General features: G+C 38.6%; 1 long non-coding RNA gene across 1 annotated transcript; it reads right to left on the reverse strand.

The window, feature by feature from the left end:
- Positions 1-16,963: 16,963 nt before the first annotated feature.
- LOC132112436 (uncharacterized) lies at positions 16,964-18,423 on the reverse strand. The gene is made up of 3 exons (XR_009424952.1): positions 17,615-18,423; positions 17,471-17,514; positions 16,964-17,113 (listed from the first exon to the last, which is right to left on the reverse strand). It is a non-coding gene; the product is annotated as an uncharacterized LOC132112436 (long non-coding RNA).
- Positions 18,424-19,367: the final 944 nt, after the last annotated feature.

The raw sequence follows: 19,367 nt of genomic DNA on the forward strand, positions 1-19,367 counted from the left end.
CGATGTGATTACCGACGTTGTGGATGGAAATGACAAGCTGGGATCGGAGGCTGTCAGGGTGCAGTTACGGGCAGATGGAATTCGTGTACAAATACAAGAGTACGGAGGAGCTTGGTTCGAATTAACCCAAGGGTAGCGCCACAACGGGCCATGTCACAAAGACCACACAGAAGGCTGTACAGTGTTACTGGTCCAAACTCCCTGTGGCACCTAGATGGCAACCACAAATTGATAAGGTAGATATCCGTTTCCTCTGCATTGCAAACTAGACAAAAAAAGACAAATATGGAAAAAAAGTCAAGGTACCAGCACAATAACACTCTCCGTAAGATTTCATCTAATTATCATTAAAGCTAAAACCCCAGAAAATATTTATGTAATATTGCACACCCATAGTTTTTATCCATTCAAAGAGATTAACTAAACAAGATTTGTGTATGATGAACCTGTCATAGTTTGTCCCTGGCAAAAAGAAACATCAACTTCATAATTCTGCTCTTTCTAAGGCTAAAGAAAAGTATTGTAGTGGCAGTGTTTTGTGAGTATGGTATAAACTAAAGAGTTTCTGGAAAAACTCATGCTTTGATTTTGGCTGGTTTTGCAGCAAAAGACAATCAGATGTTAAAGGGATGGTTGACTGAAGTGAAATTAGTCACATGTACTCATTCTTAACTTATTTAACATCTGTATGAGTTTTTCTTTGAACACAAGAATGAATTAAAAAATGCAGGTAGCTTTCATGGTATCCAAAAAAAAAAAAAATACTGTGAACTTTTTGAAAGTAAGGCAATTCAATAACTTGCCGCTTGTCTTTTAATGTCATTTATTTATTTTTCTCATGTTTTAGATGGAGAATTGTCATTCACGGTGGTATAGATGGCTACAGTCGTCTTACAGTTTTTCTTTGTGCCTCGAACAACAACAACCGCAGCAGCACAGTAATGAATAGCTTTTTGAATGCTGTGGCCAGGTATGGAGTCAGTGGAGACCAGGACAACTAGAGCCCCAGATACAGATCCCCTGTAAAGACCTTGTCTCAGACGACCACCAGGACAAGACCACAGGAAACAGATGATTCTTCTGCACAATCTGACTTTGCTGCTGTCTGGAATTGAACTACTGGTTTCGTCTGGTCAGAGGAGAACTGACCCCCCAACTGAGCCTGGTTTCTCCCAAGGTTTTTTTCTCCATTCTGTCACCGATGGAGTTTCGGTTCCTTGCCGCTGTCGCCTCTGGCTTGCTTAGTTGGGGTCACTTCATCTACAGCGATATCGTTGACTTGATTGCAAATAAATGCACAGACACTATTTAACCGAACAGAGATGACATCACTGAATTCAATGAAGAACTGCCTTTAGCTATCATTTTGCATTATTGACACACTGCTTTCCTAATGAATGTTGTTCAGTTGCTTTGACACAATTTTTTTTTTTTTTTTTTTGTTTAGAAGCACTACATAAATAAAGGTGACTTGACTTTGAGTGCCTTCTAGGGTCCGAACAGATCATGGAGGAGTAAACCGTGATGTCTGTGTGATTAATGAACCTTTTCAGGGGCTCACAGAGAGGCAGCGTAATAAGAGGCAGGAGCGTTCACAACCAAAAATTGAGAGGCTCTGGGGTGACGTGGCGGGGATTGACTGTTTATTATAATCTCTTCCACTTCCTGGAGGCTGAAGGTATCTTGGACCTAGATAATGAAATGCATCTCTGGGCTCTTCACCTTGTCTATGTGCTGAGGATCAACAGGCGTTTCTCAGCCTTTACTCGACAGTGGAATAACCATGGGCTGAGAACGGAACAACACCAGACACCCATGCAGATTTTTGATCGGGGCTGCCTGGAACAAAAAGGACAGTGGATCACTGCAATAGAAGAGATCTTTGGCAGAACAGCTGGGCCAGCAAATGAAACCATTCTTCAGGTACCGGCAGCAGAATCAAGCTCGCAGGAGTCACCTTCAAGATCCATGGCTGAAGTGACTGCAAGCTAGGCACTGAACCCCCAGTTGCTTCTCAGGCGCTGGATATATATAGCTGCTCTGTGTGTGTGTGTGTGTGTGTGTGTGTTCATGGTGTTTTCACTTCTCACTGCTGTGTGTAAATAAAAGCATCTGCTAATTTAATGAATACAATGTAAGTGTCTGTGCACTTGGATAGGACAAATGCAGACCACCAATTCGGAGTATGGGTTACCATACTTCGCAAATGTAATGACTTTCATAAAGCAACAAATAGTTTTTGTGCACAAAAACCGACTTTTTCAATCTAGTGAAGGACCATCTCAGAACCGTGATTCAAGAAGCTTCGATTCTTAATGATATTTGTTTCGAATTACTCCCGAATTGAATCTAAAATATTTTAATTTTTGTTTTGAGGTCTAACTAAGATCTTAAAGGTTTTGGAAATCATGAGGGTGAGTAATGACAAATTAGATTTTTGGGTGAACTAACCCTTTAAGATGGTGTGGCATTTTAAAGTAACATCACAAATAGCAAGGTCACATTTCGAACTTGAAAATAAGTTTAAAGTTCCCACATTGTGATTATTGTTGTGCATCACCAGAAAATCTTTACTGGAACTGTCCCTTTTTTTTTTTAATGTTCCATAAGAACATCCATTTTATATAAAATACTAAAGGTATACATAAGCGAATAAAGCCAACATTCCTCAACATCTGTAGTTCTTGTGTTCCTTGGTGCAGGGGCTGGGTAGGTGTATTTAAACACTTCCATTTCATCTGTTAAACACAAAAATATGAACCGTAATATTTTACTTTTATATATAGTTTGTACTAAAATGAAAATTCCTTAGTGTAATTAAAGTAAAAAAATATAAAAAAAGCTTTTTTTTTTATTATTATTATTTGGCAGATGCTGTGATAACCAACTTCCCAGCAGCAGCGTTGGACTTGAGGAATGCAGTTGGGAAGCATTCGGTGTGGGGACGGCAGAGAGTTTGTGCATACAAGTGTGGGCTGGGTGTGGGGACGGTGGGGAGGGCGTAGGTTCAGTGTGGGCTGGGTGTGGGCACAGTGGGGAGATTGTGCATACAAGTGTGGGCTGGGTGTGGGGACGGTGGGGACAGCGTGTATACAGTGTGGGCTGGGTGTGTAAATATATAAATATAAATACACATATACATACATACATACAAGGCTTTTTTTTCTTTTTGTGGGCAAGCCCAATGGGTATTCAGTATTCGGGAAATCCAGCCCAGATCCACTGCGGGACAAATAACCCGATATAACCCAACCCATCTGCTACCAAATTACGATGTAACCAAGAGCTCAATTTACGTTAGACAGCATAAGAGGTTCAAAGTTAAGTTTTAATCGTATTTCCTGATCTTGTCTAAAATAGGCCTATTTAACTTCGGACTTGAATGGAATGTCACAAATACTAAATAATTAGCCCACTTCACATTTGTGAATAGTATTTAGACTAGGCCTATGCTTTATTTCTTTCACATGCGTGTGCAGCATTAGTCCCATTTTAGTCTGATATATAGCTTAATTTTCGTTTTTCCATTCTTCAGACAGAACGAAATAATAATAATCATAATAATAATGATAATACTACAATCAAATTATCATTTATCTTTATTTCTTTTTGTTTGTATTTAGATTTGTCGTTAAATCAAACTTGAGTCACTCAAATAAAGAAACATTTCTAGCCCAGAGTCGGTATTGTGAAAAATATTACAATACATTTAAAATAGTGTATTCTTATAATTTCAGCAGAGTGCAGATGCTCTTTTATGTCAGGACCGCGGCGACAGCAGCATTAGCTTGCTCACATTATGGTAAAGTGGGACACGATTCAGGTAAAGATACCAATCTATAGTCAATAATATATCATAATCAGACTAAAATGGACCTGAAGCTGCCCACGCATGTAAAATAATTATTAATGCATAGTCTAAGTTTATTTGTTTTTACCCAAGAAAAAAACCTAGCTTAATTTCATTTTTCCGTTTCTCAAACAAAACGAAATAACAACAGACAAATAATTATAAAATCAAACCGTTTATCATTTCTCTTTACTACTTTTTTGTAGTCACTTAAATAAATAAAATATTAAAAAAAGATTTTTTTTAAACAGCAGAGAGAAGTGCATGTGGGTGACATAATACAATTGCATGGCAGTGCTGGTATTGTTAGCTAAAACTTTTTAAAGGCTAAAATAAAATAAAATGTAATATACATTATTTAAATAACTAAATTAAATAAGTTCTAAACAAAAAAAAGAAAGAAAAAAGAGAGCATTTGCAGTATTTGCGACGCAAAATACGCTGTTGTGATTACAAACTCAGTAAAAAACGTGCGAAAATGCGTCAATGACACCGTATTTGACGGCGTTTTGGTGTCCATGAAAAACGCCGTTTTTTACGCCGTTCATGTTGCCATATGACGGCGTAAAAAACGCCGTTTTGGTTGTACAGAGCGCGTGTCATTCACTGCATTTTGCTAATAATATAATGAGCCACGCCCACTGATTCCCACAGCTACGGTTTTCACCCAATCGGGCAATTGCAATGCTGCTCATTAAAACTGCTGGGCTGGTGCCGAATTATTTTATATTTAGCTGTTAATGTTTTATTTTTAGAATGGAATGTAAGCACATGGGTCAGATGTGATCTGCGAGGTCCTGCAAACAAATGGGCAAAATCAGGTAAGAAAATCGCTATACCTTTCAAAAATAGTTAATTTGTAAATGGCTAAAGGACATGTAACCTGCAGAAGATAAATCTGTCCGTGTGTATATTTATATTGTATCACAGAAGCTAAAGTTAGAAGCTCATCTGATGTGTGATGCTGCTAATTTGTTAATGTCTGTCCTTTAGAGACTTTGCATATTTTTCTGATGTGAATGCCATGCATTAGGCCCATTATATTGTTTATCGTTCAATAGTCTCAAAGATAACATACTCTGTTTGTGTTTTTCTTAGTAATCGCAAATGTCACTTAAATGTATAAACCCCTTAATCTTCTACGTCACTGTGACGTCACCGCTCTAGCTGGAGGCAAAACATAAGGCAGAGCTCATAAAAGTTTGAGGTTTTGACTTTAAAATGTCTTGTTGGGTTTTTGGCTGCCAGAATAGAAGGAACAGAACTTTTGTTTCAAAACTAAAATTTTACCGGATCCCGGCAGACATTCCTTCACAGAAATCAAGAAGACAGTTGTGGTTGAATGCAATACGACGTACAGACTTGACGTACAGACGTACAGACTCGTGTTTGCAGTGCACACTTCATATCAGGTAAAATAATCTATGCATATGAAATGGTGTGTTGGTTTTATCTAGTAAATCAGCAAGTTTCTGTTTTATAGGTGAAAGTCGCCAACCTTCAGTACACTAACGTCAGCAAGTTTAAATGTTAAACAAACATACAGCGATAGATGTGTGCGCCATCCTTTGAATGGTCTCTTAAGGCGAGACACTGCAGGTGAATAGGGCAAAAAAAATAACTAATAGTTATCACCTTATGTACAGAGTTGATTGAATACATTGATTATTGCAAACATTATTTGTATTACAAGTTTTCAAAAATGTTATGTTTAAATATGCAAATGAGGCATTATTTAATGAAATATGTGCTAATTTGCATAAATGTCTAGTACAAAAATCTGAACACTAAATGAAGTCAGTTTCAAATTTTTTGTATAATTTTTTTGACATATTAGAGTCAAATGTTTTTACAGAGGGAATTCTGGTTATCTTTTTTCGTCACTCCATAATTCAGAAAAAACTTTGAACAGCCAGAAAACAATATATTTTCACAATTTTGGGGGGAATAAAATGTTGTATATAATCAAGGAATATATATATGAACAAATCCCTCTGTAAAAAATCTTCAGAATATAGACCGGAATAAAAATGTCAAGTTTGGTGTGTGTAAGTGCTACTGAAGCGGAGATTTATGGCTCAGTGTTGAAGAAAAAACTTATTTTGAGAAAACGGCCTTTAAAAATATGTATTGTAATTGAAATCTATTGACACAAACAGATAAAGTGCTATAAAGGAAATACTTAACAGTGTCTTTTGGATGTTTTCCTTCCACTAGTTTGAAAAAGCATTTTATGAAAAACCAAAAAGCCCAGTGTTTTTGCCTGCAGTGTCTCACCTTAAAATAATACACATTGCTAATCCTAGTTAGCCCAGCGATAGGTTACATTAGAAAATAAGCCTTGACAAAATTCCCCATACCACCAAGATTGTTTAAAGCAGTGGTTCTCAAAGTGTGGTACGAGTAGCACTAACGTTAGTTAGTTAGCGCCTTCTAGTGGTACGCAGAGGAATCACTAAACAAATTAATGTTAATACATTTTAATTTGGTCTTTTGAGTAAAGTTGTTTTTTGGTGTTTCCATTTTAAATAGTACAGTTTTTGTTTCACTTTTGGTACAACACATTTGAATTTATAATTTAATTATTTAACAGTATGTAAACAGTACAGTGTTAATGTTAAAACTGAGTATTTACAATGTTGAAGTGGCTGACAATAAATATTCTTATGAGGAATAAAACTGGCTCGTATAAAACTGTGCAGAGCTGTAGCTGAATAGTTAGGCCAACTATGCTGCTGAAATTTTAATGTTGGTCGTTATGGTAGTACTTGGAGAGCCAAATATTTTCTAAAGTTGGTATAAAAGGTTTGAGAACCACTGGTTTAAAGAAATGGTATAAAATGAAATCCTACTTTTTAAGAACTTTTTCAGTAAACATTTCTTTCCCCTTGTAGAGTCATCAAAGATCTAGCTTATTCTTGGCAAATTGGTAAGGAGTTGTTCATCTGCTACATTTCACTGTCACTTCAGTTGGGAGGGATGCATCAACCAATTGTTATAGGTTTTGATTTTACTTGATTTACAAAATACACTATATAGTTAGGATTCTAATTAAAACCGTGTAACTGGGGGCTCTAAAACACTGCTTGTGAATAATTTAATATTGCAAACTTTCATCTGAATACATTAAGTGTTTAATGAATAGCCTTGTGCACTTTTTCCAACCCCACTGTTACTGAACTGTAAAGTGAAAATATTGTATGTGATTTGTTTTGCTTTCAGTTAAAGATATTTAACGAGCTGATATTGAGTATTTAGTAAAGGACCATACAGAAAGCGCACACATGGGAGAGAGGAGAGGACTGCATCAGAAAGGACCTAGAGCTGGGACTCTTTCAAGGATCACCCAAAGCATAACCACAAAAAACGAGGCTGTTGGTTGTAACACTTTATCACAATTTGAAGAAACCGTTCTAATTAAAATATTAAATGCATTTCATTCAAGGTAGGGTTCTTCCGTACAGAATTAAGGTGACTGTCAAATTTAGGGCCACCTCTGGCTGTCGACAAAAATCAAGACTGGTCTTGGACCACAGATTCTGTTGCAGGTTCCATTCTCAAACAGTTCAGTATTTTCACTGCACAAATGTACGCATCTCTTGTAATGAGACCCATTAGTATAACATGTTTTCACATAAACCATATTTTTTCACCAAAATAAAAGCAACTTGTTTCAGTCAAAAAAAGTACAGGGGTTTCTAAGTACGTGGGATTGTCTTACAAGTGCAAAATGTGCAGGATTTTTATTTTATTTTTGTATTTGGATGGTTGTTCTACAGGTTTTTAACAAGTCATCCATGCACAAACACTGCAAGCTAAAGTTTGGGATCATATTCATCAGTTTTATACAGAATATTACCAAAATAAAACTTGTTAAAAAAAAAATTAGCATGTGGTAGTTTGAGGTTGATTTTAAAGCCATTGCTGCCAGTTATTTTATTATATATATATATATATATATATATATATATATATATATATTTTTTTTTTTTAAACCTTTATGAATGTACAGGGTTGATCTAAATGCGAACTAGGTCTAATTGAAGAAACCGAAGAAACAGTCGAGCTACAGAGAAGGACAGCAGCTTGTGAGTGTTTTGCCTTGTTTTCTCATCAGACTAGTGTGTGATCGTCTTTGCTAGGAAAGTTTTTTTGGTTTAAATTGTGTGTGTCTTACCCTGGTTAATACGTGCTGACAGTGGCGCTTGGTTTTGCGTTTGCCTATCGCGGGACTGCCTGGTTTCGATCTGCTAAATAGTGAGGCGTGGCCAAAGCCAGTGAAAGTACTTGTTTTGGTGATTGTTAAGGACTGTATAATTGACTGGTCTTTGGAAGGTTGTGACCACCAGGGGGCATCGATTAGAATGCAGACGAGATGTTCCTTTTAGGTGTTTTATTGAAATAAAGGTTTAAAGTATATGTGTGTGGTTCTGAAATAGAGATACAGACATAAATCAATAAACATGTAAACTCTATATAAATAACAAAGAAACAGGTATATAATAAACAAACACAATCAAAATTAAATTATATATGTTTTGTTATGTATGACTTGAATGCAGTGTTATAATAAATGATTATTACTAAGTAAATACAAACTTAGAAATGCAGTAGTACACGATATCTCTATTCAAAGATTACTTTGCTGCACATTAACTACAACAATATACAACATGCCAAAATTCAGCTGAACATATAATAATTATGGACTGCAGAGTTACTCCTTAAATTAAACAACGTTACACATCGTGCAAGAACAGAAGTTATTTCAATTAAGGCACATAAGGTTTGCAGATCAACACTTTCAGTAATAAACAGCATTCTCAACAATTAAACACAAGAGCAGTACGAAGCTCCGCCATTATACTGTACGACAATGAACAGCAACATGCGCAACATTATTGAGGTAAAAGTGAGGTAAAAATAACAACAAACTTCAGTATACTTACTGGTAGTTGCACGCACACAATACTAGGAGCTTGTAAATAAGTACAGCGTCACTTTCTTATATTATTTATAAAAATAACACTACACAGTCTTTCAACGTCAGCGATCTCTTCCAAGTGTTTCGAAACTGAAACTAAAGCTGTCTGCTTCAGCAAGCCGCAGAGCGCAGTGACAATTCTGATTGGCTGCTTCTCAAACAGTCAGTTTTATCTGCCTGAAAGTAGTCGTCCTTCGTCACAGTACTTAATTAGCTGTTTAGAAAGCACTTGTCAGAAGAAACAGTCGAGCTACAGAGAAGGACAGCAGCTTGTGAGTGTTTTGCCTTGTTTTCTCATCAGACTAGTGTGTGATCGTCATTGCTAGGAAAGTTTTTTTTGGTTTAAATTGTGTGTGTCTTACCCTGGTTAATACGTGCTGACAGTGGCGCTTGGTTTTGCGTTTGCCTATCGCGGGACTGCCTGGTTTCGATCTGCTAAATAGTGAGGCGTGGCCAGCTGACTTCAATCACAGGTAATCAGGCTAATACAAAAGCGCTAAGTTTCACCGCGGCAGCGGTCGCGGCAGCCCTCGTGTGAGCCCTCCTCGTGTGAAGACGATCGACTCTACCTGCACGACTCCACCGAGCAAGGACACCGACAGGGCACTTGAGTATTGCTTTTCTCCTCTTTCGTTACTTTTTGTATATCTTGTTCTCAAATATCTTACACCTGTAGTCACTATGTGCTTTCAGATCTCTACTATCACTACTAACACTCGGAGAGCACGCTATGGACGTCGCAGGAAGGCCTGTCTGACAAACCTACGGCCTGTCCCTCTGACCTCTACTACTACGCTCTCTATTCCAGTTGGTCTCTGGAACTGCCAGGCTGCAGTTAACAAAGCAGACTTCATTTCTTCTCTTGCTACTCATTCCGGTCTCAACCTCATGGCACTGACAGAGACTTGGATCAAACCTGAAGATACTGCCACCCCTGCAGCCCTCTCCACTAATTTCACTTGTTTCCACACTCCTCGTACCACTGGGAGGGGTGGAGGAACGGGTCTCCTTATATCAAAAGAATGGAAATTTGATCTTCAGCCATCACCTACAGGTACTGGTTCATTTGAATCACATGCCATTACTGTAACCCACCCTGTTAAAATCCAGTTTGTGGTCATTTATCGTCCCCCAGGTCAATTGGGAAACTTCTTGGAGGAGTTGGATGTGCTGCTATCAAACTTTCCTGAAGATGGTACTCCTCTGGTACTGCTTGGTGACTTCAACATCCACCTAGATAAACCCCAGGCTGCTGACTTCAAAACTCTGCTCGCCTCATTTGATCTCAAGCTAGTGTCTACTACAGCGTCTCACAAATCAGGCAACCAACTGGACCTCATCTACACGCGCTGTTGCTCTGTGGACAACTCTTCAGTTGCTCCACTGCACACCTCAGACCACTTCCTCATTACTGCTAATCTAGCACTTACTCCTGAAGTGCCTCACACTCCAACGCAGGTCACCTTTCGACGGAACCTACGCTCACTCTCTCTATCTCGCCTATCTTCTGTGGTTTCATCCTCACTTCCTGCACTCTCTCAGTTCTCTGCTCTGGACACGAACAGCGCTACGGACACTCTTTGCTCCACTTTAACATCTTGCTTGGACAACTTTTGCCCACTGTTGTCTAGACCAGCACGCACTGCCCCATCTGCCCCCTGGCTGTCTGAGGTTCTCCGTGAACATCGCTCTAAACTCAGGGCTGCAGAGAGGAAATGGCAGAAATCAAGAAACTCTACAGACCTCAGTCTGTATCAGTCTCTCCTCTCTTCCTTCTCTGCAAATGTCTTCACGGCTAAAACATCCTACTACCACAACAAAATTAACAGCTGTTGTGACGCTCGGACACTCTTCAAGACTTTCTCTTCTCTTCTTAATCCGCCGCCACCACCTCCTCCATCGACTCTTCATCGGCCAATTCTCCACACCGCAGACTGAGGACAACTTCACAATGACCGATGCACACTCTTTCTCCTCCTTCTCCCCACTCTCAGAGATGGACGTCTCCGAACTTCTCCTGTCCAATCATCCTACTAATTGTCCACTTGATCCGATCCCCACTCACCTCCTTCAAGCGATCTCTTCTTCAGTCATACCTTCGCTTACTCACGTTATCAACTCCTCTCTTCACTCTGGAACATTTCCCTCAGCATTCAAGCAGGCTCGGGTAAGCCCACTGCTCAAGAAACCATCACTAAATCAAGCGCTTCTTGAAAACTACAGACCGGTATCCCTTCTTCCATTCATTGCAAAGACACTTGAGCGAGCTGTGTTCAACCAGTTTTCTATATTCCTTGTACAGAACAACCTCCTGGACAGCAACCAATCTGGCTTCAAAAGTGGCCACTCAACTGAGACTGCTCTGCTCTCGGTTACTGAAGCCCTGCGACTAGCAAGAGCAGCTTCAAAATCCTCGGTACTCATCTTACTGGACCTTTCTGCTGCTTTTGACACTGTTAATCACCAGATTCTCCTGTCCACCCTCAGAAAGATGGGCATCTCTGGAACAGCACTCCTGTGGGTTAAGTCCTACCTCTCTGACAGATCCTTCAGTGTGTCTTGGAGGGGTGATGTTTCAAAGTCACACCACCTTGCTACTGGGGTTCCTCAAGGCTCAGTACTTGGACCACTTCTCTTCTCAATCTACATGACATCATTAGGATCTGTCATTCAGAAGCATGGCTTTTCTTATCACTGCTACGCTGATGACACCCAACTCTACCTCTCATTCCAACCAGATGACCCGACGGTAGCTGCTCGCATTTCAGCCTGTCTGAGTGACATCTCTAGCTGGATGAATGACCATCACCTTCAGCTTAACCTTACGAAGACAGAACTCCTGGTGATTCCAGCTAACCCATTGCTTCATCACAACTTCTCTATACAGCTGGGCTCATCAACCATTACTCCTTCGAGGACAGCTAGAAACCTAGGAGTTGTGATGGATCATCAGTTAAGCTTCACAGACCACATTGCTACAACTACCCGGTCCTGCAGGTTTGCCTTATACAACATTAGGAAGATTAGACCCTTCCTGTCAGAGCAAGCAACCCAACTTCTTGTCCAAGCTCTTGTTCTCTCCAGACTGGACTATTGTAATGCTCTCCTGGCGGGCCTTCCTGCATGTACTGTCAAGCCTCTGCAATTGATCCAGAATGCAGCAGCGAGGGTTGTCTTCAATGAGCCAAAGAAAGCTCACGTTACTCCGCTCCTCATCAGGTTACACTGGCTACCAGTAGCTGCTGGCATCAAATTCAAGGTACTGATGCTAGCCTACAAGACGACCACTGGCACGGCACCAACTTACCTAAACTCATTGGTTAAATCTTATGTGCCCTCCAGAAGTTTGCGCTCTGCAAGTGATTGACGCCTTGTGGTACCATCCCAAAGAAGTTCAAAATCACTCTCAAGGACCTTTTCCTGGACTGTCCCCAGCTGGTGGAATGACCTCCCAATCTCAATTCGTACAGCTGAGTCGTTACTCATTTTCAAGAAACGGCTAAAGACTCATCTTTTTCGCCTGCACTTAACCAACTAACACTAGCACTTTTCATTTTCTTGTCTTTTAATTAAAAAAAAAAAAAAAAAAAAAAAAAACCTACCTATGCGTTCTATACTAGACTAACTGAGACTTGTCATGGCACTTGTATACTGTTGTTGTTCTCTTGTTGACCTGACTGCTTCTGTTGTTCTCATTTGTAAGTTGCTTTGGATAAAAGCGTCTGCTAAATGATTAAATGTAAATGTAATTGAACGTACAGTAGTGTATTCACCCATGTTGAAAAGGTATACGATGGTGAAACTATTTCAAAATATTAACCTTGATCCAATTTGCAAAATCTAAACAAAATTCAATGTTGACTGGCTTATGGACATGATGGAACCCGACGTCTATTCACTGTTTAATCAATGCTAAAATGCTGGCTAGACCTGCTAAGAGCCGAACATGAACCAGCGCTCGGTGACGTGGGAGTCTGGCACTTTAACAAGCAGGTGATCAACAGGCTCCATAATATGATGTGCAACTATTAAACACTATCTCACTTTAATAGGGGCTTTTTCTCATTTGGAAACATTACTCAAAGCTGTGTCCATTTATTTTCTAACGCAGTAGTAAAAGGTATCTCTGTGGTAAGTTGAATACATAAAATGGGGAAGGTAGGATAGTTGTTGAACATAATCTTAGCAATAAGCCTACATTACACTATGATGAAGAGGTGCAATTTTTTTATGTTTAATGTTAGTAGAGATTAAATATCCAAAAAGGAAAGGGGTATTGTACTTAAATATCCTATTAATTCATTTGGCTAGAATGATCTGTGATCAATTAGTCTGGTCTGTTTTAAGTTACCATTGATTGGGTGAAAACCATTCAAACATACTGGCTGCGGGAATCAGTGGGCGTGGCTCATTATATTATTAGCAAAACGCCGTGAATGACGCGCGCTCTGTGCAACCAAAACGGCGTTTTTACGCCGTCCTATGGCAACATTAACGGCGTAAAAAACAGCGTTTTTCATGGACACCAAAACGCCGTCAAATACGGCGTCATTGACACATTTTCGCACGTTTTTTACGGCGTTTGTAATCACAACGGCGTATTTCGCGGCGCAAAAACGGTTTAAAACGCCGTATTTTACGGCGTTTGGCTGTAAACGCGATTCATCTATAGCGTAATTCTGACCCTTTTGGCTTGCCATACATCACTGATTATAATGAGTATTTTGTCGCGCTGCGTCGCTCGCGTCCGTTAGATAGGGGGTATTTAACTTTTCTTATTTAGGCTACTTTCTTGTTTAACTGAATTATTTCTTTGATATTTATTTTAGTGTTTTGCAGGCGGCGTTCACTGACTGAAGTGCTCAAATAAACACTAACTGACGAGTTAAATAGGATGTGTTAGATGAGTGAGATGGGCTGATTTCTAGACGTGCATACATATAAATATATCCTGTATATAATATATATAAAATATATTACATGCATGCACAGTTTAAGTCAGCTTTAATCACCTTTTTTGGTAATTCCATGAATTAACTGACCACGACACTGCTTGCACATAGTTTATGCGCCGCCTTTGAGCACAGGACCGTCCACGCTCGCTTAACTTGCACCTGATAATAAAGTGAAGTGGAGCGCGTGTCTGAAACGTCTCCTGTTTAGTCATTCTGTGACTGAATAAATTTACTTCTTGTCTTGAGAGTGACAGAAGCAGCAGTTGTGAGTGGGTGGCCATCCCCGCCCCTACGTAAAATGATTTGAATACGTTAAACTGGAAAAAAAGTATCGCCTTCGTTAACGAGCAAATTTTGACACCAATATATTTATACATTTATATATATATATATATATATATATATATATATATATATATATATATATATAATATTATTATTATTATTATTATTATTATATATATATATATATATATATATATATATATATATATATATATATATATATATATATATATATATATTATTTTTTTTTTTTTTTTTTTTTTTTTTCAAACACTGCGCCACCGGCGGTTGTTGGTCCATGACTACCGCGGTGGTAAAAATCAGCCACCGTCACAGCCCTATCTAGAGCACAGCCATTCAGCATGGAAGAACCTAGGATCATAAGCATACTGTCACAAAGACAACAATATTTATTATACAATGCCAGGTATAAGGCATAAACCAGAGCCATGGCTCTGGCAAAAACTATAGCAGAGGTGAAATGCAGAAAAGAAAAATAATAATTCACAGAATATATAATTCACATAATAATTTACAGAATATATATATATAAAACATTTTAGTTTTACTTATTTAGTAATGCTCCTACAGCGTGGACATCAAAATGTGTGTGTTTTCATCCTCTCTGTCAGCAGCTCCCTTCAGAAATGTTAAAATCAGGAACTTCTCCTCTGTCATAGAGGTTTTTTACTGGCACTTCTGAAATCACAGAACAAGTGTATGTATTTATGTATTTACCATGAAAGATCAAAACCTGAAGGTGTCAGTCCATTTTCACGATCTATGTAAGTGATGTAACGTTTTCCGGTTACGTTAGTGCACATTTTAGGATTAAACGGTGCATAATAATATAGAAATAATACGGGGGAAAGACGATCAGTTAGTTAATGGACTCACAAGACAATGATCAAATATTTTACTTTAAGTCTATTTTATATTATGCACTTTATATAACATTTGTTCATGATAAACTTAATTTGAATGCTGACGATCGCATACAGCCGGTAGACAAGGCCTATGGTCATTATAATAATTTAATAATTAAAAAAAATTATATATTAATATAATAGTCTTAATTCAAAATAAAACATTAATGAATCCAACTCTGACAATACCTTGTTGTTATGGTCTCGCAGGTTTGTTTACGCATGAAACTCGTGGCCATGACATAATATCATTACATGGTGCTACACAGGTAACGTTAGATAGCAGCTAAAATTAACAACAACTGACATCATGTAGGCTAAACTGTACCACACTACTGATCTATAATAGAGAGTGTATCAGACATATTTCTTTAATGAAGCTTAACAACATACAATTAAAATGTGTCGTTTAAACAACATAACATCCCTCATTATGACTGAGTGGAATATATATATATATATGTATGCGGCAGTCATGCCTCAGGCTACCGTAATAGCCCATATATAGCGGACAAAGCATTACAGGCTCCTGCCCTATGAAGTGAGCACACGCTTCCGACGTGCCATTTTGAAAACACTACGAGAGCGCACGTTTCTTTCGCCTGTTTGGATACTTCAAAAGACGTTTGCACCGCCAGTTTGGTTGACCTGTTTACACGTTCAAAACGCGTGTTTTGTCCGACTCAAAACGCACGTCTTGGACGCCCGTTTCTATTATGATAAACGCATGTAAAAAACGCGCGTCTTTGGTGACTCCAAAGCGCACGCTAAGAACGTGCGTTTTTACAGTAAATCACACGTCAAGGACGCGCGTTTGGATACAATAAAACGCGCGTTTCTGGCGCACGTTGTCCACAATCCCAAAGCGCACGCTAAGAACGCGCGTTGTTATGGCAAATCGCGCGTCAAGGACGCGCGCTTTGCTGTTAAATCGCGCGCTTTTGACGTGCCAAGATGCAATCAGACGCCCGAGCAGGCGTTAGTGACTACTTTGGCTTTCCATACATCCAGTGTGTCGCCGGCCTAAGTTATTGAGCTTGCTTGGTGGCGGAAAAGTAAACCGGACGCAACACAACCGCGTTGCTACAGGTTTAGTCTGTCTAGTGTCTAGGACATATGAACTCTGTGTCAGTAGCCTACATCACAGACCGGACGGGGATTTATCATATCGTGTTGTGCTGCATCCAGTGTAGCATCACTGATTATAATGAGTATTTTGTCGCGCTGCGTCGCTCGCGTCCGTTAGATAGGGGGTATTTAACTTTTCTTATTTAGGCTACTTTCTTGTTTAACTGAATTATTTCTTTGATATTTATTTTAGTGTTTTGCAGGCGGCGTTCACTGACTGAAGTGCTCAAATAAACACTAACTGACGAATTAAATAGGATGTGCTAGATGAGTGAGATGGGCTGATTTCTAGACGTGCATACATATAAATATATCCTGTATATAATATATATAAAATATATTACATGCATGCACAGTTTAAGTCAGCTTTAATCACCTTTTTTTGGTAATTCCATGAATTAACTGACCACGACACTGCTTGCACATAGTTTATGCGCCGCCTTTGAGCACAGGACCGTCCACGCTCGCTTAACTTGCACCTGATAATAAAGTGAAGTGGAGCGCGTGTCTGAAACGTCTCCTGTTTAGTCATTCTGTGACTGAATAAATTTACTTCTTGTCTTGAGAAAAAGTGACGGAAGCAGCAGTTGTGAGTGGGTGGCCATCCCCGCCCCTACGTAAAATGATTTGAATACGTTAAACTGGAAAAAAAGTATCGCCTTCGTTAACGAGCAAATTTTGACACCAATATATTTATACATTATATATATATATTATTATTATTTGTTTTTTTTTTGTTTTTTTTCAAACACTGCGCCACCGGCGGTTGTTGGTCCATGACTACCGCGGTGGTAAAAATCAGCCACCGTCACAGCCCTATCTAGAATATATATATATAAAACATTTTAGTTTTACTTATTTAGTAATGCTCCTACAGCGTGGACATCAAAATGTGTGTGTTTTCATCCTCTCTGTCAGCAGCTCCCTTCAGAAATGTTAAAATCAGGAACTTCTCCTCTGTCATAGAGGTTTTTTACTGGCACTTCTGAAATCACAGAACAAGTGTATGTATTTATGTATTTACCATGAAAGATCAAAACCTGAAGGTGTCAGTCCATTTTCACGATCTATGTAAGTGATGTAACGTTTTCCGGTTACGTTAGTGCACATTTTAGGATTAAACGGTGCATACTTTTAGGGTTAAATTTATTCGGTTACTTCCATTCATCCATTGATATATATATATATATATATATATATATATATATATATATATATATAGAGAGAGAGAGAGAGAGAGAGAGAGAGAGAGAGAGATCGATCATGATCATCTACACACAAGATAACATTAAAAGCCCAAACTTAATAAATAAGAGTTAACTGTTAGTGTAGTTAGCCTTACGGTTGAGATGCTAACGGACTTTTTCTGACGACACTAAACCATTTCTATAAAGTAAATATTAAACGTAAGCGTATAATTTACATGAAATAAAGTGCCAGGAACACTTTAATGTACTATTTGTGTAATTTTATAGACTAAAGTTACCTGAAAAAAATAGTGAAACCACATTGAGAGTCAGCGTTCAGCTGCTTGACGGTTGGGCTGCCGCCTCGTTTCCATGGTGACGTCCTCCGCTCCAGTTCTGCGCACGCGCACATTACAGCACGTGGAAGTCACGCAGAATTTCACTGTTATTTAACATCAATTTTTATGCTAAATTTGGACCAAATCCGACGAACCAAGCAAAGACCAACTTTCAACGTCAATTTTGAAGGCCATGACGAGTTGAGTTGATTTAGACAAAAAAAAAAATATTTAAAAAAATTAATAAATAAAAAATAACCTTTCCAAATGACGTATGGTGGCAATCCAAGACAATACATTCCACCAATAGAAGAAAGCAATTTACCAATAGAGACCCACAGGGACCATTACTGTGACCATTAAAACCAACAGAATTCCCATTATAACCATTAAAACCATTACAAATTTTGTAATGGTTTCTATTGTTTGTGTTCATTTTTTTATTTTTTTTTTTATTTTTTTTTTCAGCAGTAGCCTACCCACTAAGACTATTACAGTTTTCCAAAGAAACCACTAAATTTATTGGAGTCATAATGGTTTCTACTGGTGTCCAGTAGATACCACCAGAAGTTTCTAAAGGTGTTCTATTGGTCCTTAATGGTATCCAATAGACAATACATGCCACCAATAGAAGAAAGCAAATTACCAATAGAGACCCACAGAGACCATTACAGTGTCCATTAAAACCATTAGAATTCCAATTAGAACCATTAAAACCATTACAAATTCTGTAATGGTTTCTATTGTTTTTTTCAGCAGGGATGTTTGCGATGTCTCTCACGTTCAATCATGTGAAGTGATAATGACACAGCACTTTGTTGTACGAATTGTAACCGAGACTAATTGAGTTTATTTGTTTCATTATAGAACCACGCATTTATCCACGTTTGTCCAGCGAACTGTAATCACACAAACCCAACACACACACTGAATATCGTAACACACGAAGCTACAGGCCTCACTGTTATCACCACATCATATTAACCCTATCAGTATCAAACAAAGATCCCTACTACTAACATACCGTCTGTTCGAGTTCCAATGTGATGACATCACGTCTGAGGATCGACGTCTGAAGATATCTGTGACTTCCTTTCATTACGTGGACATCCTCTGGAAACCTGGGACTTGTTGGGACTGAGTATTCTCAATAACACCTTTTCACTGCCTTATGTCAACATTTTTGTATCTTTTGATTCAAAGAATATTGTTTTATTGTTTTGGTTATTTTGCATAGGCCTACGCTGTTTTATTGTGTCATTTACATTGTGTTAACATTGTGAGAAAATAATTCATTTTTTCATTAATACATTGAGTGAATTGGACACATGACTCTGGCTTCTTTAATCCTCTCCTAGTTACTGGACATTATTTGTGTAAATAGTCCTCTAAGGTGATTTAGAACCGTAACAGTAATCAGTGCATACTACAGCTTTCAATACATTTAATGGTCCTTCCAGCCGGATGCTATAACCACCTTAGCAATGATGTCCAGAAATAGTGAGGGAGTTATTGAGCCAGAGGTTGTACGCCCATGTAGAGTAATAAGAAGGCCAACACATTTGCGTGATTATGAGGTTAGCTATCCTCCAAAACAGCTTGCATTTGCAGATGAGCAGTCTGATATGATCAGTTGTATGCGTGAATTGAGGGAGGAAAATAGGCGAATGAGGCAAGACATGCAACGCATATCTGATATGATTGTTAACTCTTC

Source organism: Carassius carassius, chromosome 32 (genome assembly GCF_963082965.1).
Source record: "Carassius carassius chromosome 32, fCarCar2.1, whole genome shotgun sequence".
Lineage (NCBI taxonomy): Eukaryota > Metazoa > Chordata > Actinopteri > Cypriniformes > Cyprinidae > Carassius > Carassius carassius.